Source organism: Petaurus breviceps, unplaced genomic scaffold (genome assembly GCF_028583685.1).
Source record: "Petaurus breviceps papuanus isolate PSGF00001 unplaced genomic scaffold, PetGlider_PUasm1.0 151, whole genome shotgun sequence".
NCBI classification, from domain to species: domain Eukaryota; kingdom Metazoa; phylum Chordata; class Mammalia; order Diprotodontia; family Petauridae; genus Petaurus; species Petaurus breviceps.
The window spans coordinates 35,653,247-35,678,522 of NW_027185712.1; the positions used below are offsets into that span (position 1 = coordinate 35,653,247).

The window sequence follows — 25,276 nt, forward strand, 5'->3', positions numbered from 1 at the left end:
TTTCCCCACCAGCCAAAAAAAAAAAGAAGTATGCAAAGATCTCCATTATAGATAGCAGAGGCAACCATTTAGTTCACTGGGTCTGGGATTAAGCATCAGTTGTGTGCTTTCCTGGTTTCACACCCTTATGTAAATCATTTGACCTCAGCCTTACTTTACCTATATGTAAAAAGAGGAAAATAATACTTTTAATACTTATTTTATCCAGTAATCATACTGGATAAAATAATGCATTTTTCGGGCAAAATAATGCAAATGAAATCATACACTTTTTTGAAGCACTATACCAATACAAGTTGTTTTTACTGTTGTGATTTAAAGACAAAAACTGCTTTAGTCTATTGAAAGGACCACTCTTTAGATCCTTTAATTTTTCCCCCTTTTCCAAATGAAATCATGTAAATAGCAATTGTTTCTATTTTGGCCAGAAACCCTGAGGGTCTTCCCCTCCCAGATTGATTATTATTATTATTATTTTTTGTATTAGGTAAAGGGGTTATTCTCTGCCTCATTTCTAATTAAGTCTTAATCACTGAATAGGCCTAGTCTCAAACAGAGACCTGTTAAAGACCTATCATGAAAAAGCCACCATATCTCCACTGCATCTTGAGCCATCTCCAGTCATCATGATCTATATCTGGCCCCTGGACCAGATGGTTCTGGAGGTGAAAGTGACCTCCCTCATTTAAATCCAATTCACTTGCATGTCATGGCATCACCTCCTTAATGGCATGGTTGTCTTCAAGAACGAAGGACAAACAACAACTTCTAAACCACTTAGTTGCTTTGATTCATTATGTCACTCACTTCCTCAGACCCTTTCAAAGGCTCCCCATTACATATCAGTTAAAGTTCAAATGTTCACATGTGTCTTCTCCAACAATCTAACTCTTACCCACTACTTGAAGATTCAAGCCTTCAATCTGGGGAAAACCAGACTAATTCTTCCTACTCCTCAGGATTGTTTCCGGGAAAATACTTTGCAAACACCAAAGTGCTTTTAAAATGTCAGTTGTTGATTGCGGATGTTATTGTTTTAAAGTGGACAGCAGGAATCTGTGTCTACAATTTTCCTCTTCTTGGCTCCATTTCTGAATCTCTAGTACTATCTACTAGTCTTGTTCACACTTCACATTTACATATCTAAAGACAAGTTCCCCTCCTGACTATAGATCAATGATGCCTGAAACCAGGGTCATATTTGATTTCTCCTTGGCTTTCCCTCCAACCCCACCTAAATTTTGAATCAGTTTCTAAGTCTTCTTGATTCTTCTTTCAATATATACTAATTAATATTATTATTATTAATAGTAATCAATATTTATATAGTGCTTACCATGTGCCAGGCATCAGACTAACTGCTTTTATTATTTCATTTGATCCTTGGAAAGTAGGTGCTATTATTATTCTCCTTTTACAAAGGAGACTTAGGCAAACAGGAGCCGAGTGACTTGCCTATGGTCACACAGGTAGTAAGTGTCTGAGACCAGATATGATAATAGTTCACATTTATATGGCACCCACCACATGCTAGGCCAAGTGCGTCACAGTTTTTAATCTCATTTGATCCTCACTACAACACTGGGAGGCAGGTGCTATTATTATTCCAGTTTGACAGATGAAGAAACTGAGGCACACAGGGTTCAGGTAACTGGCCCATGTAGACAGCTAGTCTTGTTACCTTCTAATGCACGTCATCAGTACTGCATGTCTAGGCTATGATAATAAGTTTCTAATTGGTTTCCTCTCCCAAGTCCCTTCTCCTAATTCAATCATTCTGTATAGCCTTGCATCTGACCTTCTCCCTTCCCCTTTTCCTCCTGCCCCTCCCCTGAGACACTGCCAACTTATGATTCTACTCCCTCCAATGCCTGGAACTTTTTCTGTAAATACAATTTTAAGAATGGCTTGGGGGTACTGATAGGTTAAGTTACTTGTTCATTGTCACACAATTAATATGTATCAGAAGTAGACCTTGACCCCAGGACATCCTGAGTCCATAGGTAGCTCTCTCTGTGTGGCTCACTACCTTTCTCTACCCCAAGTATCACATTTATCAAGTAATTCACTCCTTCAAAAGCCTACAACCATTATTCCATGACTTAATTGAATCTCCTACTCTTCCTTCTCACCATCCCTCCATTTTTGATAAACTGATTTACTCTATTCCCTCAAAGCATCCTCATTCATTGTTGCTTGTGTGACTTTGTGCATGTTCCTGTCCCTCAACAGAATACCCTCACTGATTTGCTCAATTAGGCAATTCCTACTCACCCTTCTCATTCCTACTCACTCAATGCCTACCGAATTTCCAAGCCACCCTAAAGTAGTTTCCAGCTCAGTGCTATTATATAATCAGGGCTCAATTAATAAAACCTGAATGAATCAATGAATCATTTCTTATAGTTCACTGCTATCATTTATCTTAGTTCTCTCACTTCCAAAATAAACAACTTCAATTTTTTAGCTGATCAGAAAGACTATTACCTGATCCCTTAATCACATTGACATAATTAAAAGAATCTAAAGTAATTGATGTAGACACAGAATTAATTACAAGAAAAGGATTTTAGGTCGAGAGGGAAAAATACAAAACAGGTTCAAGTCTGGAAAAATTTGTCTAGAAAAGGATTCTTTCCTTCAATGTAAGTCAAGTAGAGTTTAGCACCTCACCTGTCAAACAGAAATTTACTGAAGAGATGAAACCAGGTCTCAGCTTATGATGTGATACTCCAGAATATTCTAAAATTTCATGTTCCAGTGAAGGTGGGGGTAGGAAGAAAAGATTAAATCAAGAGCTGGATGGAGCTACAATGTATACATCATCACTCTGAGCCTCAGATTCATTATTTGAAAAATAGGATAATAATCTATATCAGGGGTGGGGAACCTGCAGCCTTGAAGCCATATGTGGCCTTCTAGGTCCTTGGGTTTGGCCTTCTGACCAAGTGTAATATAAGGTCAAGGAAAGGCAACTTCCCAAGGTTCAAAATACCAGCATAGGTGCTCTCCATTTTATTCAGTGACCAACCAAGAACAGAGAAGATCAAAACATGACATCATTCCAAATACAGCATTTACTAAATGTGATTAAATAATCTCCAAGGACTACCCCACCCCAGGACCTTCCAATCATTCAATCAATTACAAAGTCCCTGGTCTAAATACTTCTCCACCCCTAGGCTATACCTTCATTTGTCAATCACAGAGCACAAAAAGGCCAAAAGTTCCCCACCCCTGAATCACAATTGAATCTACCCCAGAAGTTACAACAAGTTTAAGCACAGCACTTAATACCCAAATGGAGGTCTTTTCTTCATCTTGACATGAGGCAAGTTCTCAGCAATCTTAGTTCCTGGGGAGACAAGACTTAGCAAGGCCACAAGATTCATTGCCAGTCCCTTCATTAATTCATCCTCTGTCTGTAGAACAGTCCTAGAACCCCTGAAAACATTAGCAAAACCCTCTTCCAGGATTTCTGTAAACATACAACAAGAAAATCCTTCTTCAGGGCTTCTGAACCAACAGAAAGGTTCCCAGACCCCTGCAACAACAGCACTGTCCTTCACCAGTGGACAGTATTCACTCTCTGTCTGCAGGACAGTCTCAGGGCTTCTTAACCAAAAGCCAGGTTCCAGGACTTCTTCAACAACAGGACTGTCTTTCACCAGTGGACAAATCTGGCAAAACAACATCAAAACAGACAGACAAAGTACCAGCAAAACATCCATGTCTCCTCAGTCCTTGGCAGCTCCGGGAGCAGGTCTCAAGAGTCCAGGGCGATTCAAAGTGGCACTCAACAATCCTCTCTCTCTCTCTCTCTCTCTCTCTCTCTCTCTCTCTCTCTCTCTGCCTCCACGAGGTTCTGCTTCCAAAAAGTTCTTCTGCCTCTCTCTTGGCTCTCCAAATCTATGTCACCAGCTCCTCCCAGTTCAGGACTTTCTTTTCACATCAACAAGTCCATCCCACAGGTGGGATTAACAAGCTCTGGGTTTTAACACAATCAATTTGAAAACCAAGCCAATACAGGGGGAATCTTTAAATGCCATTACTATCACACCAAGTCCAAATTTTACAGAACAAATCATTTTATTAAGGAGATTTGTTCTATGAAGTTTGAATTGAGTCAAAGGGCCACACTTGAGTACCTAGAGGGTCACATGTGGCTTCTAGATTGCAGGTTTCCCTGGTCTATACCCTATCTCACAGGATTGTTGTAAAGAAAGCATTTTTTTTTGTAAAGCCTATGTGAAAGGTGAGCTATGACTATTGCTCTGAATATTGTTTTTAGATGTTCTGGCAGTATGTCCTAGACTCACAGATATTCTATAGAAGGTCAGGTATTCTCATCTATAGCTAAAAAAGAAAACTTATCTACTTCAACACAACTAAAACTAATCACCCTGACTTTGCTCAAAGACCTTTCATTGATGAATAAACCCTGACCATATCAAGCAACTCATTCCACTTTCCTAGAAAGATTTTTCTTTTCTTGACATCACACATTGTAACTGCAAGCACCCTAGCATACCCAGGGTGGCTGCCAATACAGGTCCTTAGATCTACTTTTCTAAAGGAAAGCAACTCAAAATGGGTAAACAATCTTGCTTTAATCAAACATATGTCATTTACCTAGGTCAGGGGAAAAGGTCAGCGCCTCAAACTTCAGAGAATACAAACAAGTTACAAGCAGACAACAAATAGAGAAAAACATCAGCAGACAGGCTTCCAACTGTCTGACCATTACATCCATACCTAGTCAGTTACCAGAGAGGGAAGCACCAATATCTGGGTTTTGAAAGCCAGGGGGGCTTAATGATTGCCCAGAGTCTCGTCTGGTCAAATCATATAACTCTTCTCAAAGTGAGCCCCAAAACAAAACCTCCCATCAGGGTATATATAGCCTTCTCCTGGATCAGAGAATGGGACAACCCTCTCGTCCCACTGCCCAATCACAAAGCATCAAGGCGTGGGCATTCCTGAAAAACAAGCCTCCCACCATAGGCTCCATATGAACACTTTCAGCCTACTGAGGGGCAGAGTATATTTTCAAATCAAGAGAGGTTCTCAGAGTCACTTAAGCCTATCAAAAATCCTAGGGGCAGGGAAGATCTTAAATTCCCATTCCCTTAACACACCTAAATTTTTCTCTTTATTATTTGCTCTCATTTGCCCTAGTTCTTCCCTCTGGAGCCAGAATGAGGTTTCTTCCACATGACTATATTTCAAATACTTGAGGTATTTAACCACAGTTTTCATCTTTTTCCTTCCCCCTCCCCCAAGCCTTCTCTTCTTCAGGGTATACATTCCTACTTCCTACAACTAATCCTCATATTCCACAAATATTTAATATGTTACTACTCCAAGAATAAAGTATTTGACTCATGGGAGGTTCTGTATAAATGCAACTTCAATTTATGTTAGGCCCAAAACAAACAGCTGAATTGAACATTATTGATCTTTTTGAGGATAATTTTTTTTCTGTTTTCATATCTTCATCTTCATAATAACAAAAGATTTTGCTGGTGAGACTGTCATGAACCTTATTCTATTTACATATAAGGACATCACAAGAAAAGCTCAATATTCTCTCTGTCAAAGTTTGACCATGTTCTTGGAACTTTTCTAAATAAAATGTTTTAGTACTGAATATGTCATAATTGACTTTGAAGAAGTTCAAAGATTTCACAGATGCAATCTACTTTTTCCTACAGAATTCCTTTGAATTAGACAGAGGATGCTTTATAAGACCTATTTTAAAACCAGGACAATGAAGCACCAGCCTATTATTAGACACAATTCAGTGGAAAAAGCATTGGATTTGGAACTGAGTAAAATCTGATTCTGCTTCCCATTTTGCTAGCTCTGTAGCCTGGGGATGATTCTCTTATTGGTTTTGTATTTTAAGTCCTTATATACAAAACAAATATAATTGTTGTCTTCCTCAGTAAAATATTATGGGGGAACAAAAGATGAAAAATAAATTTAAACATTAACTCAGTTGCATTCCTTTGTAAGTTAAAGAAACAAACAAACAAAAAAAACAAATCAGAGTCAATGCCTACAGCACTGTTTTTTATCTTCTAAATTCTAAAATAATGCATCCTAATGGTACACATAAAGAGGGCTACAACTTTAATTTAGAATTTAAATCAGTTATAAATTGGACATCACTTCATAGGATTTCTGATTCAAAAATTCTGTTGAGGCTAGAAAAAAGTAGGATTAAAAGAATGTGCCATATATCAGTGTGAAATAGAGAAGGATCTAGTTTCTATCATTAATGATCTATTTAAAACACAATGAGCCAGATTTTCTCATCATATTAGCTCACTGGTTCATTATTCTTTTATCAGATCTGTACTTTGAGACAGTTAGCTCCACTGATCGGAGCATAGCGCTAAAAGGGCCAAAGTTACAGGTTTTATCCATATCCCTGCCCGTCAGTTTTATACAGGGAAATAACAAACATTTTCTGTGATCAAAGAAAACACTCCCAATTCCCTGAAATCATGTCACAAATGGATGCTGTTGATTCCAATGGGGCCAGGGAGACAGAAAAATTTACAGAGAGGGCCCAAGACAACCACTTTTAATTTCTGTTAAACAGCTCAACCCAATAGAGCCTTCTAAGGCTGGGATGGTACATTTATCATAGTAGGTATTTGTGAAAAACAATATAGAGAAAATTTAAAAGTTTCCTACCAGAATTCAACTTGTCCTTTGTTGTTATAAAATCATATTTGGAATACAGTTTCAATTAAATCCAAAATTGTCACTGATAGACTTTTTAAAAATACAAGAAAGGCAAAATGTTGTCCTTTTTTGATGGTACATTTCATATTGGTTTACTATTCTTGAGAGTTTCAATTTATTTATATTGTACATTTAATAAAATGTAGAAAAAATATTCAGTAGACAAATACATATACTCAATTATACATATTCCTGAAGTGCAATAAATGATTAAGTATTAAATTCTACTTCGCTAATTGAATCACAGTAAAATATAACAAAACCAAACCCCCAAATAACTCATTATCTATAAAGCTCAAGGCTTTAGAAAAATGTTTCATCATTTATTTCTGGCTTCTTTGTTAACTTCCTTTGGAATAATATAGTTGTACAATCCTCATCACCTTAACAGCAGTTGCTAGAAGTATATTCATTGTAAAGTTTCATCAATATCTCATGAACATCAATAAATTAAAAGTGGGAAAATCACATTTAAAATATCACACGGTTGTGGTCTCAGAAGATGAATTAGGCTAAGTTCATGCTTTCAGAAAGCAATTAGCAAAGAATTAATTTGTCTTCTTTATTAACTATGCAATAATTGCTCAATTAGGTAACAGTTCATGTAGCATACATCAAGATTTCCTTCTGAAGAATGCTGGTGGAGAGCAGCATTATGTGAAACCATCATCACAAATTAACTTCAACTTAAAAAAAAGCAAAAAATTTGATATGGTTTAATCAGTAGCTGGTATAATACTTTGTACTTAATAGGTACTCAGTAAATATGTTCGATGAAATTAAGTTTTATGACTGAAAATACTTAAGTAGACAGCTCAGTGCTTTGCAATGTGCAAAATGATTTATAAGTATTATTAGTGGTAGTTTTTTTTAGCTCCATGCAAATTCTCAAACTTTTCTAATCTTGTCTTGTTGACAAAAATGTCTCCAATTTTTTCCCCCAGAGTTTTAAGAGAAAAAAATAAAATTGTTCCTATTACTATACATAGCTTAAGTCTCAACTATTGTTTTGGGAAAAAAGTAAATTTTCACCTACTGTGTGCAATCAATCAGCAAGTCTTTATTAGGCATATAGGGTATGCAGAATGAGGCAGCTAGGTGGCTCACTGGATAAAATGCTGGGCCTGGAGTCAGGAAGACCTGAGTTCAAATCCAGCTTCAGATCCAAGTTGCTGTTTGATCCTGGGCAAGTCACTTAACCTCTGCTTGCCTTAATCCACTGGAGAAGGAAATGGCAGTCCATTACAGTATCTTTGCCAAGAAAACTCACAAAGAGTTGGGGTCACAAAGAGTCAGAAATGACCAAAGGACTGAACAACAGTTACATGTGCATAATATAATAATATACTAAGTGCTAGGTAATGTACAAAGTTTAGATTGGACAAGATACCTGATTACACGGAATTTATCAACAAGTGGGGAGGGGGAGGGGATGTGTCATGCAAATAACTAGTGTTAAAAAAATGCATGATTAGAGTCCCAAGCAAATTGTTCTCTGAGGATCAAAGTGGGTGGATCAAACAATAGGTTTTAAGAATTCTCCCTTCAATGTACTTTATAGAAGGTGGAATGGAGAACTCCTCCAAGGGCCTCCATTTAATGAGAGAGCCAAGGTCAGCCAAGCCTTCATTTCTCCCTAGCTTTATGTCTAACTTTTCCATCATGCCCTAAGAGCCTCTTCCTCCTTCAAGATCATATCAGCTCTGGGATTCAGACTTCATCAGTACCTTCCCAAGACTCCTCTGATTGGAGGACCGGAAGCTCCTCCCAGAACTCCAATTTAAGGAAGATGCCCAGGCCAGCTGACTCTTCCTTTCCCATCTGGCTGTATTCCCCTGGCATTTCCATCATGCTCCTGGACGAGGGCCTTCTTTCCTCAACCACTTTTCAATTTCCTTCTCTACATTGTCTCCGCCGATTAGATTCTAAGTTCTTCTATGGTAGGAACTTCCTCTTTTGTGTTTGTATGCTGAGTGCTTAACACAGTACCTGGTACAGAGTAGTAACTGAATGCATATTTATTGATTGACTTTCCTCAAAAGAATTCTGTGATGGAGGTAGTCTTAGGTGTTATTGTCAACATTTTAAAGATGATAAAACTAAGGCTCAGAGAAACTAGGTGACTTGATGGTAACACATATACAGTAGGATGTAGCAGAGCTGAGACTTTAACCCAAGTTCAAAGTTCAGTAGTATTCACAACACTAAACAGATACTTCTGTTATTCATATGTATAATATAGTTAGAAATAAACAATATATATAATATTATCATATATAATAAATTCCTGATAATATATTGCTATATCTTCATTTGTAATATATTTCTAGGTAATTTTTATTATTGAAAAGGTTTTAAAGAATATGATTTTATCTATATATGTACATATATAAATATATATGATTTATATGAAGATTTTATTAGAGAAAAGATGGAGAATAAAATTATGAGTTTTCCCATTATGCTTAATTTTTATCCTTGATTCCTAAGTTCATCATATGCTTCCTAAAGAAAAAGATGATTTACAACATCTATCACTTATACTGTTATCATGAATGGGGTAACCAGGTGTTCTCTTAATGCAGCTTTTAAAAAAACATCTCCCTTTGAATAACTTCTGAGAGGGAAGGCTGAAATTGGTAAGAGGTAGTGGTCTATTTTCCTATTCCTAGCTCCTTTTACCACCTCAACTCTTAGGTGATAAGGATGGCAGAACAGAGAAGGAAAGAATTATTGGGCAACAGAAATAGCTGGTATAGATCAGAGTTCTGCAATTGGATATTTAATTGCCACTTAGTGTTTTCAGGTTTGAAAGGAATAAAGGAAACCTGACTTTGGATCCCAGTTCTCATAATTTTTGCGTGACTTTGGAAAAGACTCCTTGAATCACATTTTCCTCATCTGCAAAATGATGAAGTTGGTCTCTAGTTGACCTTTAAAGTTTATACGAGCTCCAATTATCAATGGCCATTCATTGATTTTTGAGGCAGGATCTCTTGATCTCACCCACAACAGAAGCTGAGACTGTTCACAGGCCCAACCCCACTAATGATAGGCAGGGGAATACTGACTGGCTCTATTTCTGACTTGAGCCAGTTTTCTACTCCTTAGATATGACTATGGCGCTATACTCTAAGGGCTCTCCATATTGATACAGGTCTTACTATAGATGCTCAATTGAAACCCTACAACAGCTCAGATCTCCTGAATTCAAGCAATCCACCAGCCCCAACCTCCCCAGTAACAGGGATTATAAGTGTGTCTCATTCTGCTCAGACATTATGACTGTATATAAATGGTCAGTTGTGTGAGGACTATAAGGAAAGAATACACATTTATATAAAGATGGAGAGGACAGCTAGATATTTCCTATAAGCCATTATAGATGTCATTTCAAGTTTGTCAAACCCATAGGGACAGAAAGCAAGTACTGATTCCCACCCCCCCCTCCCCAATCTGCCCGGGCAGGTTAAAAAGGATGCAAAGAATTCTAAATTAGTATATTTCATAATTTTGCTTCTTTTTTCTGAAGGGTGAGAAAGGAGAATGAAGAGCAGAGAAAGGAGTTTTCTGATAAAAGTTTCTGATAAAGTGTTAAAAATAAATGCAGAACTTTGTTAGACATATCTTCCAAAAATGTTTATGATTTTAAAAATTCTTCTATGATTACAATTTTCACTTTGTGAATTATCTTTTAAAACCCAATATTCTAAATTCTAACTTTTAAAAAGCCTCATAAAATTCTAGTGATATATTGATACCTAAATATATGCTATTTTGAAAGAATTAAGATGCCAGAAAAAAGTTTACTTTAGTTTTTGCCTAAAGCTGAATAGCAGTATCATAGCACTGCTGTTATAGAAAATTTTTCTTAACTGAAGAAGATCTGGAAGGACAAAAAAAAAAGAATTATCATCAATTTTCTATAGAGTCAGTCAACATAAACCTCAACACTTACCGGGTTTCACATATACTGTTTGGAAAATGTTAGCACAGCTATGGAATATGGAAATGTAACCTTTTCTAGGAATCAAAAAAACCTTTCACATAAAATAGCAATATTTTGAATAAATTTTTAGTCTTAGAGGCATACCTGAAGACTTAGACATCCATTGCTTAGTAAAGAACAAAACATGAAACATTATAAAATTATTCATTTTAGGCATGGAAATGGATTCTACACATGGAGCTTTGACAACTTCTACACTATCATAAAAAGGCTTGTTTTTGTATTGGGGATATAAACCATAGGGAATAACAACCCATGGGGTATTTTTTTGACTCACTACAACATAATTTTACAATCTAGGCTCTAAAGTATTCCGAAGGCCACAAGTCATTTTAATTATAAAATAAACATTGACACTGGAGACTTATTTGGATAGTATGTACATTTATGATTATCTTACATGAAATCTTGGGATCTAGCTAAAGATCTAAAAATTACTACTAATTCAATATAGAAATACAGTAATCTTCTAGTGGTGAGGGCCCCATATATCACCTGATTGTATTCTTTCTGAAACAAATAACGAGAACATTGGGAGCATTGGTATGTGGGAAATCAATGCTCTATTAATTTGTGCTGACATTCCGGCTTACAAGAATAACATAACCTAAATTTCCATAATTAGGCAGTAAACTATTCTGAGGCAGGCATATATCATCACATCTTTGTATCTCCCCAAAACACCTGAAACAGTACTGAACACAGAATAGACACGCAGTGTTGACTGATTGATTTCTTACCTCAACATGAAATTGTAGGTATCCATTTTCAGCTATATCTACTGTTGATTTTAATTCTATAGACCACAAATCCTGTGTTCCATATGATACATTTTATCTGCATGATCCCATTATAATTTTGATTGGAATCCCGCTAGGATTTATTTGGGCTAACAATGAATAGAGAAAATTTCCTTTAAAAATCTCATTACAACATGAAAAACTAGGTCTCAAATATCTCTCAAGTGAGTCATTTGTTTTCAGAGACTGTTCTTAGGTAGAAAAGGAGCTAGACAGCCTAAATTAGAGCATAATTTCAACAATATTATAAACGAATAGAACTTCAGATGTCATCTCGTCCATTTCCTGACTCTAGTCAGTACTGCATTCAAATCATCCCAAAGGACAGGAGCAATAATTAGCAGTAATAATTGAAAAATATTATTATTATTATTTTTTAAAGTAATCAGGGTTAAGTAACTTGCTCAAGGTTACACAGCCAGTTATTTCTGGGTGTGGTGCTGAGTATCTGAGCCCAGATTTGATCCCCAGGTCATCCCGACATTGGAGCCGGTGCTCTTACTCGCTGTGCTACCTGGCTGCCCCTGAAAAATATTATTGATAATTGACAATATAATTGATATCCTTTGTCCTCATCAGAGTTCTTATACACACACAAGATCTCATTTACTCCTTAATCTATTCCTATGAGGTGGGCAAAGAGTCATTTGTGGAAAGAGGAATGGACTTATGGCATGAATCAAAATTTTGTCTCTAATACTAACTATGACCAAGGGTAAATCAGTTAAATCCTCTGGACCTTAGTTTCTCATATGTAAGAAAAAGAGGAGGAAGCACCATAATACTTAGATAGTGACATAAGAATAGGATAATGGAAATGTCAATCGATTTGGAGTTCAGGAGAGATATCAGTTCAAATTCTACATCTAACACTCAATAGTTTAATAGCAGAGTGACCATAGCCAACTTATTTAATCATCATGAGTTCATCTGGAAAAATGTGAATGATGGGGTTTGCTAGGTGGCACAGTGAATAGAGCACCAGCTCTGGAGTCAGGAGGACCTGAGTTCAAATCTGGCCTCAGACACTTAACACCTACTAGCCATGTGACCTTGGGCAAGTCACTTAACCCCAATTGCCCTACCTTTGCCCCTCAAAAAAAAAAACAACAGAAAAATGTGGATAATGATATTTTTAGTCTTAGCTTCACAGAGGTGCTGTTAAGGATCAAATGAATTAATGACTGTAACATACTTTGCAAACTTTAAAACCTTATATAAAAGTCAGGGTTATTATAAGGCAACAATGCTCTGTGAACTTTAACACACTATAGAAAGGTGAGTTGGTGTACTCATTACCATTCTCTTTTTCATGTAAGACAAAAAAACCAAAACTGTGGGATGGTGAGTCCCAAAGGCTCGTGCCCAAAGTCTTGCCATTTACAACAAGCAAAGTTGGGGCTAGAACCCAATTCTGAATTTTTGTCCAATGTTTTTTTTTTTCCATTGCAACACATTTATTTATTTATTTTTTAATTCTGAATAAATTCAATGCCTTTAGGCTATTCTCAGAGGACTTATTTATTTATTTTATTTAATCCACTGACTCTTCTGGTGAATCCCTTCTTAATATTCTTTAAATCTACTTCTGCAGGGAAGAGCAGAAGCTGCAGAGTTTATTGGAAAGAATACTGAACTTGGATTCAGGAAAGACATGAATCCTTGCTTTGCAAATGAGAAGTATTTTTATTAGTTACAATCATGTGGGGATGAATGCCTCATATAGATAAATTATAGCTAGCATTTATTTAGTGCTTTGAGGTTTTACAAATATTGTCTCATTTGATCCCCACAATCACCCTGACTTATAGATGCTATTATCATCCCTATTTTGCAGCAGAGGCAAACAGAGGTTCAGTGACTTGCCCAGGTTCCCATAGTAAGTGTCTGAGGTTAGATTTAAACTCAGGACTTCTGACTCCAGGCCCAGCACTCTATCCACCCACTATACCACCTACCTACACAGATAGTCCAGAAAATAATACCAATAGCTAATATTTATATAGCACTTACTATGTGCCAGGCACTGTGCTAAGTGTTCCACAATTATGATCTCATTTGATTCTCACAACAACACTGGGAGGGAGATACTATTATCTACATTTGGCAGATGTTGAATCTGGGGCAAACAGCTTAAATGACTTGCCCAAAGTCATGTAGCTACTAAGTGTCTGGGGTCAGATTTGAATTCAGGATTTCCTGACTCCAGGCCTACTGCTCTACCCACTGTACTACTTAACTGTACAGATCTACTATTCTATGTATCTACAGACAGCACCATATTTTGCCACAATACTCAACTATCTTCTGTGATAGGATAGATATGATTGCTGTAGTTTCTGCCCTTCCCCAACCAACAGTCTGAATCAGCAAGAGATCTAGTGTAAGAAAAGGTCAAATGAATGCGGTTGGAGTGCACTTAACTAAATAAGCCCAACTCAGATGACTAAAGAATCTCATGATTGCTACATACTACAATCATAAATATCTAAGCACCCCAAAGGCCTGCTTCACCATCGTACTACCTGGTTTGCAATCAACCACATGAACTCTGGTGAAGCCTTTTGCTCAGACTACTCATGACTTTTCAAGGTCTTATAGAATCTGGCAGTACTTTTCCTTTCCAGCTTTATTTCTTACTACTCTTCCTGTTTTCCAAGCTCACCCTCCCAACTTCACCCCTCCAAAAATAACATGAACTATTAGTTCCCTTTTTATGTTGTTTTGCTATCTACAGAAACTTAAAACTGGAGAATTGCATTTCCCACATCCTAGCATAGACTTACAAACACGAACATATTTAAAGAAGCTCTTTTTCTATAGCCCCAAAGTGGAAACTAATGGGGTATGTCCATTACATGGAGGAATGGTGAGACAAACTGTGGCACCTGAGTGGAATGAAAGATAATTGTGCCATAAGGAATTTCTAAAGGGAGAGTCTGAAAGACCTTTACAAATTAATGCAGAATGTAGTAAAAAAAAAAACTAGAACAATGTCCACATTGGCAACAACATTACAGAGAAATAAAATTTTGAAAGACTTTAAAATTCTGATCAATTCAATGACTAACCAGGATTCCAGAGGACTGAAAAAGCTCCCTTTTTCCAGTCACTAATGACTGGACATAAAATGCAGACATATATTTTTGGACAGAGCCAATAATGGAATTTGTTTTGCCTGGATAAGCATACTTGAAAGGGATTTTATTGTTTAATTGACGGGAGTGGGAGGGTGAATAAATGCATGTTAATTGAAAAAAAAAATAACACACACAAAAGAATAGCTAGCAAAGTTCAAAAGAGAAACTTTGGCCTAAGGGGATAAAATGCGACCAGGATAAATTTCAAAGAAGGGAGAGAATAAGAATCAGCAACAAGTCTAGTGGTCTGGGGAAGGGTAGCCTGAAAATACCAGAGGAAGAGGGAGAGGAAGAGCATCAGGGGATGCCAAAGGCAGATGGCACACTTTTGCTTAGGGTTGGCCCTACAGATGGAATGGCATTTTTGACATTTGATATACTAGCCTTGAGCTATGTCAACATGATGTCAAAACAACCAACTGGTAAGTGAAACATTAAATCAGCTGGTATGCCTACATGATGCCAAACAACCTGTCTTACTAATTCCCTTTTCACGGTCACTGGGGCATCTTGTAGCGACAGATTATGGGGGTTGGATTTACTTCTGCAATTTTTTCTGGTGCTTTACATTCCTGTGACTTTTAATTGAAAGGCATTAGGGAAATTAGAGGAGCCCTTCCTCTTATCTTAGCTGTCAGAAAGGCAGAGACCATGTCTGTCTAGGAAAAAGCATGGTAACTGCTATCTAGGCTATACAAAGCCCAGCTAGTCCCATTGTCGCCTTTTCTTTTTAAAGAAAGCTTTAAATGAGCAATACCATGAGTACACTCATCATATTAGGAGAAAACAAGCTACACAAATAGTCCAAGGGAACATTTGAAATTGCTTTTCATAATTATAGATTAATGGTGAAGAAAAACCAAGATGCCAAAAAGAACACAGGTGCACATGTATGCACATGTTCACATACCTACACATGTACATGCATGTATAAATAGAAGGTCACTTATACATTTGTTGTTGATTATTCGGTCCTTTCAGTTGTGTCTAGCTCTTTGCGATGTCATTTGGAATTTTCTTGGCAAAGATACTAGAGTGGTTTGCCATTTCCTTTTCTGGCTCATTTTACAGATGTGGAACAAATTACCCTCCATCTCTGCAGATCAGCAATTGATATTATTGGACAGTTTTCTCACCTAGAAGTAAAGTGACATTTTTATGTTTGCACAGTCAATATGCATCGAAGCTAAGCAACGTACTTAGGTCTTCTTGACTCCAAAGCTGGACCATCCAGCTACCACACCAGACTGTTATTATTTCCTTATAGGAAAGATGTGAATAAAAAGAGCTTTGTATAAAATTTTATTTGATATTTTAAGGATTGTTATATAAATTACTAAGAGGTAAGATAATTTGGTGACAGATCATAGATGTCTATGATATCAATGTTCTCCAACTATTAAATGTGAAAAACAAATCTAGTTTTCATCCACTCATTTTTTTTGTTGTTGTTGTTCAGCCCTGTGATGTAATCCATGTGTGAATCTCTCAGGGTGGAAACTTTCCCAAATATCCAATTCTGTAATTTACAGTTTTAGGAGGAGAACATTGAGAAATTAAGTGAGTCACACAGCCACTACTGCACATCACAGCCAGGCTTGATTTAGGTCAAGAGTTAGGTCTTTTACCCATTATGTGCCCAGTTGCTTATTATCTACTTCCATAAGACAGTGAAATGAATGATGAGTTCAAGGAAATGCCTTGAGATGCTTTGGAAATCTCAAGTTATATGTAATTATATTTGTTTTTATATTTTTGAAATAGGACCCTATTGTATTCTACAGGGTTTTTTTTTTTAATAGTGAAAAAATGTCGTGACACTATGTCATTGATAGTGTTCTATCTCTGATTCCCCTTTCTTGCTAAAGTCTTAGACTATGGAGCCTCAAGGGCAGAAACTATGTTTTATTCATCTCTTGTGTTCCTCTTGGCACCCATCCCAGTACCTTGCACATAATAGATACTCAATAAATATTTGTTGAGTTATTCTGAATAGGATGCTTATTCAATTCAGTATTATATCTAGCTCTCTATGTACAATAGTTGAGATTGAATTGAAGATTCCCTATTTCATCTTCTACAACCATTATTTCAAAAATCTCCTTCCCTCTCCCTTCCCTAACTAGTTCCCAAACAACATACACACTAACAGGAGATGTCTTATGTATATGATGTGTGTTTATGTATACACACATATACATATATATTTGTATAATATATATACACACACACACATGTAGTAAATGTGTGCTTGTGTGTATGTATCGATTCCATTTCTCTCCCTCTTCCATGTTCAAGTTGCTATTTCAGCAATCATTCCCTCTCTGTTAATCACCTTTAATCTCTCTTCCTCGGACTCTTCTGTCTGTCTAAAACATTTTTAGAGTCCTTTAATGTTTTTTTATCCAGTATTTAAAGAGAGCTAAGAAGGTAGCAGTAAGAACATTTGATCTGGAGTCAAGAAGACATGAATTCAAATCTAGTCCTAGATATTTACTAGTTGTGTGACCATAGGCAGGTTACTTAATCCCTGTCTGCTTCAGTTTCCTCATCAATAAAATGGGGATAATTATAGCCCTTCCCAGAGTTGTTGTGAAGGTAATATTTTAGAAGTCCTTCAAGGACCTAAAAGTGCTATATAATGCCATTATTTATTATTATTATTATTGCCTTTCCTTAATTTTCCTAGACTGTTCTACTATTGTACCTTCTCTTTTCATGATCACTATACAAAATCTTTTAAAAGTTCTTTGGCTCCATATCCTCTCTCTCTTCAACTTTTTGCAATCTTCTCATTACTATTGTCCTCTCAAGTTACCAATGACCACTACATGGACAAATCCTAAAGTCTTTTACCATGCCTCATCCTCATTGACCTCTCTAGCTATAAACACTTTTGACTGCCTCTCTTACTACATACTCTCTCCTCCATTGGTAGCTTCAAAGTCATCACACTGGCCTGGTCCTCTTTCTAACTCCTCTATTTCTTTCCTTGAATAGAAATTCATCTTAATTCCTTAAAATTGAACCATCTCTTTTTTCACTATACTTTCTCTCTTCACAGACTTCATTCTCTTCTTTCTCTCTTCATTCACTCATTACAATTTTAATTATCAAGTTCTGATGACTTCCAAATCAAGATCTCTTATTCTAGTCAATAAACTTTTATTTAGTATCTACTGTGGGAAACAAATAATATTATGAAGCCCAAGACCCACATTTCCAGTGACCACTGGAAGTCCTCCCTTGAAATTTCACTGACCTCTTAAACTAAAAATATTTTTAAAAATGAGTTCATTTTCTGGCTCTCCAAACTCTCCCCTCTCCCACCCATCCTCTACCCCTTTCACTTCACTATTTGTTAGTGGAGCCATTATTCATACCTTTTCTATGGCCTGTAAGGGAAATGTCAAATTGCCAAATTAAAAATTGCCAAAAAGTTTCCCCAGTATGATATGGTGAAAAGAGTATTGAATTTGAATCTAGAAGACCTGTGTAATTCTAATGGCAAGTTACTTAAGTTCCCTAAGTGTTGATCTCATCTATAAAATGAAGAGAACGGACTACATGACCTCTGGTGCCCTTTCCAGTTCTAGATCTATGATCTATGCCTAAACTCTGAGGAATCATGAAAAAAATCAAGGAAAAAGAACATTTGGTTTTTGCCATTACAGCAAGTTTTTAAAAGTATATTCAAAATGTTCTATATGAAACTGGTGTTTAGTTCTTCAGTCTTTTAAGTGATCTTTAGGGATTTTCTTCCTTTCCATTCCATTTCGTTACCCTGGTGCTTTTGTGTTGCTGCTGTGGACTTGGATTTCATAGTAGCAATCAACCTAAAGGATATAGGAGCTACAGAACAAAAACCAGATCAATAGTAGATCTTATCCTGTCAAGTCACAGCCTTGGATTCCTCCCACCATCTGTTGAAATGCTTAACTCAGGTGCAACTGAAAAAGTTGGAGAGAATTACAAAACTCTGTTGATTGGGACCACTTACTAAAAATTCATGTTACATAATCACCCATGGACCCTCATGAAGGCAAGGCAATCTTTTTACACCTTCTTTACTTTTTGACATTCCCACTCATAATTTAGTTGTTCAGCTAGCTGCCATCTAGCTGTCCCAAAACCTTATCCTTCTTCAAATCTGTCATGATGGCCTTTCCTCCCAACCTCTCTACTGAGACTTGGTTCACCCATCTCCACTAGCTATCTTTCCATTTTTCTCCACCTTTTTGTGGCTAAATTTAAGAAGGCTGTTTATCATTTGTGACTCTACTTCCTTTCCTTTCACTCTCTTAACTCTGCAGTTTGCTTCCTACCTCATCATTCAACTGAAAGTGCTCTCTCCAAAGTTATAAACGATCTATTAATTGGCAAATCTAATGGCATTTTCTTAGTTCTCATTCCATCTGAACTCTATGCAGCCTTTGACCCTGTTGATCAACTCCTTGAAACTCTCTTCTTTCTAGGTTTTTGAGACACTATTCTATCCTGGTTAACCTACAGTCTGATCATTCCTCAGTCTTCTTTGTTAGATATTCATCTGGGTCATTCCTCCTAAGCATAGTTGTCCCTCAAGGCTCTGTTCTGGGATCTGTTTTCTTCTCCCTCTACATTTCAATTAGTGATCTCATCAACTCCTGTGGATTCTCTTATAAGCCTTATGCAGAAGATTCCCTGATCTATTTGTCAAGACCTGAACTCTCGCCTGACTTCTAGTATCACATTTCTAACTGCCTGTTGTGCATTTTGAACAGGGTGCCAAACAGAACTCTTAAACTCAATCTGTTCAACATACAACTCCCCTCAAAACCTTTCCTCTCCCTAATTTCCCTGTAACTGTCCAGGGTTACCACCACCCACAACCTAGAAGCATCCCATCAATCCACATGTGGCCCTGATGCCCCATGTTGCTCACCCCATAGCTTGACTCTCTCCACCTACATTTCCAAACAATTGCCAAGTCTTGTTTTTTTTCTACCTTTGCAACATCTCTGGTATTTACTTCCTTCTGTCCTCTGCCATTGCTACCACACTGGTTCAGGTCCTCATCATTTTGCAGCTGTGCTACTGCCATAGAATGCTGAATGGTTTCCCTGCTTCAAGTGTCTCCCACCAATGTCTATCATCTGAAACTAAAGTACAGGTCTGCCCATGTCACTGTCCTATTATCACTTCCTGAATCAAATACAAACACCTTCAGCCTTCAAAGCCCTTCATTACCTAGCCTCTGGTATAAAAGACCTTCCTAGTCTTTCATACTTTGCTCCCTTCCAAGAAAGCTGTGTTCCAATGATATAGACCTTCCTGCTATTTTTTCACACAGGATGCTTCATTTCCCAACTCTGGGCATTTTCCTTGATAGTCCTCCAGGCTTGAAACTCTTTCCCTATCTTTTCCACCTTTGTGCCACCCTTTAAGTCTCAGCTAAAGTTACATATTCTGTAAGAACAACTTTCCTGGTCCTCCTTAATCTTAGTGCCTTTCCTTTGAGATTACCTTCAACTTAACCCAAATATATCCTGTCTGGACATAGTTGTTGGTATGGTCTCTCCCCCATTAGCTGTTGAGAGTAGGGATTTTTTTGCCTCTATTTGTATCCCCTGCTCTGTGAATAGTGCCTAGCACATAGTAGGCACTTAATAAATTCTTCTTTACTTAAGAACAAGTGCATACTTTTTACCAGGTTACTATTAAAAAAAACCTTTTCTTTTATCAAATCTAACATTATACAAGTCTTTTGGTTATTAAAATTACTTTGACATTTATTAAAATACAATTTTATGTAAAACTCTCTAATCAAAGAACTTTAGAAGTATAAAGGACTTGAGAGACAGAGAAACAAATTTAGTCAAGTTAAGTGACTTGCCCAACGTTACACAGCTACTTGTCATGGACATACAATCCAAACCTGGTTTGTCTGCTATTATTTGAGCCAACAAAGGAGAAAAGCAACCCAGGATTGTTTTCTATAATAGAAAGCAAGAAGATTTAATTGGAAAAGATCAGAAGATAGGATTAATTTATTTTTGTTCATTATAATTTCCTTTTTTTAATATCATTCCTCAAATCCCTTTCAAATACGTTACTCTTCTTCATTTCTAATGATCTTTTCTGCTACATACTATTCATAAAATCCATACCAGAAATGTACAGGTACAATATATTTCTAAAATGTACATCTATACAGCAAATGAAAGATGACATCCTGTTTATTAGCACAATAAATAATGACTTATAAGTCAAATACTTTTTCCAATTTGTAATCCAGTGTAAAGCTTCATCTTCTCCCATTTTTGGAGCTGTCACAGATGATTTGGTATGCCATTCTCAAACTGCCAAGTAGCATAAAAACAAATACATTCTTTAAATAAGAGCTCATAAAAATCATCTACTCCAGGCCTAGGACCTCCCATTGTAATCTACCCTAGTGTTTAGCTGAATTCTCTACTGGAGGATGGAATTCAATAAAGGTTGATGAAGCTCTGCTCACCAAAGCCTAAATCTGTTATGCCTGAGAAAAACCTCCAAATTTAAATTGCCCTGCTTGTATTTGTCTTTTGTAAACAGATGGGAACATAAAATACCTAAGAGAAAACCAATCCCGAAGAACAAGTATGCATGCACTTTATTTGCATAATGGACTCACTTGTTTCACTTCATCTTTGTTTTTAGAGAAGAAAAGGATTTTTTTTAAAATCCCTTCCCTCCACCCCTCTTTCAGGTTTCATAATTTCTTCCTCCTGTGAGGGACACAAGACTGTACATATGCTTATTTCAGTTAAGTGGCACATCTCATTTTATCCATCCTGGAAGCCAGTGGTTGTTACTCTCACAAACAGGAAGAAGAGAAATGACCATTCTGGTGGGACAGCTCTCAAGATTCACTGTAACCATCCTCCTTTCTAGAATTTAAAGAAAGAACTTGATTTTTATGGTGGCTACGCTACTGCCTGTCCTTATAACTGGGACTGGAGCAAAAGCACCTGAGTGACCAGCCAGGAAGGCTAGGCTTCTTTGATTTTTTTGATCATTTTTCCCCCCTTCAGAATTCTTACTCTACATTGTACCACATAAAGTATAATAGAAAGAAATAAAACTGTGTAAGGGCCTAGAAGAGGAGAGAGTGAGTAGGGGATTACTGTGATTGTCTATTGTTATCTTAGGTTCAAGTGCCTAAGTTAGCAATTCAATGGCAGACTAGAATCAAGTCAAAGAAAGAAAAAGAGAAAAAAAGGAAAATATGGCATATGGAAGGGGGATATTCATGGATTAATTACCTGTCCCAGTACTGTCTCATTTACCAAAGTACCTCCTGGGGGGGGTATTATGTGCCCTCTAGATGCTCAATAAAATCTTGTTGACTGAAGGAATGACTAATTTATTTGAGTTTCTTATAGGTAAGGTCTGCACTCCATTTACAGGTTTGCAAGAGGGAAAAAAAACCCAACCAAAAAAAACCTGAGCTTTCTTGAGCTAAATAACTTTGCTCATACATTTTAACATTATCATCACTTTCTATTACCCTGTCAGGTTCTTTTCAGTCATGGAGCAGAGCAGGTGTGACACTTTCAATCATCACCACTCCTAGGGTGCATAATGCTCTTCACCTGATCTTGAGCCTCAATAAGGTTTAAATTGCTAGGAAAGACAGATCTTTTCAGTATGGCTTTCTCCAGAGCTGTGACGGTAGGAAACCAGTTTCTTACCTTAGGCTTAATGGGTTCCAACTAATAAACACAAAAATCATGTGGCAATGCAAAACCATTCTCATTAGGAAACCAGGCATATGGTACACAGTCAAAATGTCAATAGAGCAGGAGGTTGACAGACATATGGCCCAAAGAAAGTCTGAAAAAGTGGTAAACCTTGAAACTGGTTCTCTCTCTCTTCTCTCTCTCTCTCCCTCCCTCCCTCTCCCTCTCCCTCTCTCTCCCACCCCCATTATAATACTGTGCCTTCCATTTGGGTCATAGGCAATACTTTAAAACATTAATTTGTAATAAAGCATACAGAAAAATATGGTAAGGCAAAAAGTGGCTAGGTGACCTTCAAGGACACATAGAAAAATGTAAAATTTGGAAAAGACTCAAAATGTCCAATTGCTATTAACTGGTAGTAGCTTCTAGGGACCACTTCATTCTTATTGATATACAATGACTTGATTTATTTTTTCTGCTGTCTTCATTTTTTCCCTTCTGCCTTTATGGAACAAGGAACTAGTATAACACAAAAAGACAGTAAGTCAAAGGGGAAAGTATGGAGTTTAATTACTAAATTACCAATTGTTATAGGAATGGGAATTTAAGATCTTCCCTGCCTCTTGGCCCTTTGATAGACTTAAGTGACTCTGAGAACCTTCCTTGATTTGAAAATATACTCTGCCCCCTAATAGGCTGAATGTGGTCACATGGAACCTATGGTGGGAGGCTTGGTTTTCAGGAATGCCCACACCTTGATGCTTTGTGATTGGGCAGTGGGACAAGAGGGTTGTTACATTTTCTGAGCCAGGAGAAGGCTATATAAGCCCTGATGGGAGATTTTGTTTTGGGGTTCACTTTGAGGAGAGTTGTGTGATTTGAACAGATGAGACTCTGGGCAGCCATTGAACCCCGTGGCTTTGAAAACCCAGATGTTAGTGTTTCCTTCTCTGGTAACTGACTAGGTATGGATGTAATGGTCATACAGTAGGAAGCCTGACTGCTGATGTTTCTCTGTATTTGTTGTCTGCTTGTAACTTGTTTGTATTCTCTGAAGTTCAGGGTGCTGACCTTTTTCCCCTGAACTAGGTAAATGACATATGTTTGATTAAAGCAAGATTGTTAATCCATTTTGAGTTGTTTTCCTTTAGAAAAGCAGATCTAAGAACCTGTGTTGGCAGCCACCCTGGGGATGCTGGGGTGCTTGCTGCTACACAAATATATTTCAACATTGGGGGAAGGTAGCAAGGGTATACCCATGCTACTAAAATAAAAAACAAATAGTTTATTATAATAGTGAATAGGACTATCGCTATAATTTCAAACAAAAGAAAGTAATTTTTTTTAAAGATACCAGCTAAAATAAACTGCTAACTTTAAAATAATTTTATTACTCAATTTTTGTAATGGCTGTCTAACATAGTTAAGCAGAATACATGTTTTCATTCTTATATTATCTCTTCCCTTTTAACTTCTGATTTTCCTCTACATACAAAGGTCATTCTCCTACTATATTCCTTTGTTGTTCTTCTTGCCTTTTACACTCTTCCCAGTATGGTAAGCATTCCTCTTTTCTACTCCTTTCTCTTTAAAAATGTTCCCTCTTCATTATTTCTAAGTGTAAATGAGAAAATGGTGAACTTTAATGCAGGCATAAAAGAAAAGGTGAATATTTCTGATTTCAACTAGTATTTCTTTTTATACTCTTCCCTATGAATTATTTAATCATCCTTAAGAGAAGCAGAGAGTATTGTGGCAAGATCACTGAACTAAAAAATGAGACCTGTTTTTTATCCCAACTCTGCCATTAACCAAATTAAAAAAAATTTTTCTTTGTCATATCAGCAAACTTGAACGTAGTCTATTCTGCACTATTATTCAAACTTTGTGGACATAAGTAATGTTGATTTTGAATTTGGTGCTATTCAACAAGTTTTGTCTTGGTTTTTTGTTCTTTTTACAAATGACTATAATAATGGCATAGAGGGTCAGTCCCATTAAATCTGTAGGCAAAACTAAAGTGATAGAAAGGGATTAGGAAAACATCTTGTAAAGCAGGGCTAGAATTGAACATAACCTTGAAGAAATTCTTAATACACACATTTCTTAGGGATAAGTACAAGATAGTACATTTAGGAAGAAATAGACTGTATAAACACACAATGGGGATGCAATCAGACCTAAACATTGAGTTAGGCATGGATTAGCAATCTAACACCAATTTTAGAAAAGCAAGCATGATCTTCAGATGTTAGTTAAAGAAAATTCTCCCATTATAGTTTATCTTGAACTGAACAGATCTTTCCCAGGCTACTTCTCAGATGAGTTGTAGATGCTGATAATCATTTAGGAAGGTACAGGGAGAGCAGGGAAAGGAGGCCCAACCACAAGGATTCTCAGCCTTTCCAGTTTGGTCCAACCAACTGGAACTTATGCTCCCTGAACAAAGCCTTTGATAATGGGAGAGTTATCTCCGTATCAAGATGGGTTATCAGAGGAGAGTTTTAGTTCAAGATTATAGAGTCTGAGAGAGAAGGAAGCTCAAAGACCATCTGGCACAGCCCTCTTCTTTTACATATGAGTAAACTGATGCTGGGGTGATGATGTGACTTGTCCAAAATTATGAATCTATTAATTATCAGTGGCAGAATTTGTACACAGCTCTTCAAAGTGGCTCCAGATCTCATGCTCTTTCCATTGTACCACCATACTTCCCTCTCCAACAATAATTTATTATGTACCTACTACGTCCAAGGTCTGTGTGCTCCTGGCTAAGTTCCAGTTCTTGGTGTCCAAGGTAACCAAGAGTATGTCTAAGTTGCAGGGCTATTATAGATCTGTAAAGGCAGAGGGAATTTTCTCACC

At 37.0% G+C, this 25,276-nt stretch overlaps 1 protein-coding gene across 6 annotated transcripts in view; it reads right to left on the reverse strand.

Annotated features, from left to right (window-relative positions):
• CTNND2 (catenin delta 2) overlaps positions 1-25,276 on the reverse strand; it is a 1,206,354-nt gene that overhangs the window by 334,956 nt on the left and 846,122 nt on the right. The gene's annotated exons all lie outside the window — the stretch shown is intronic.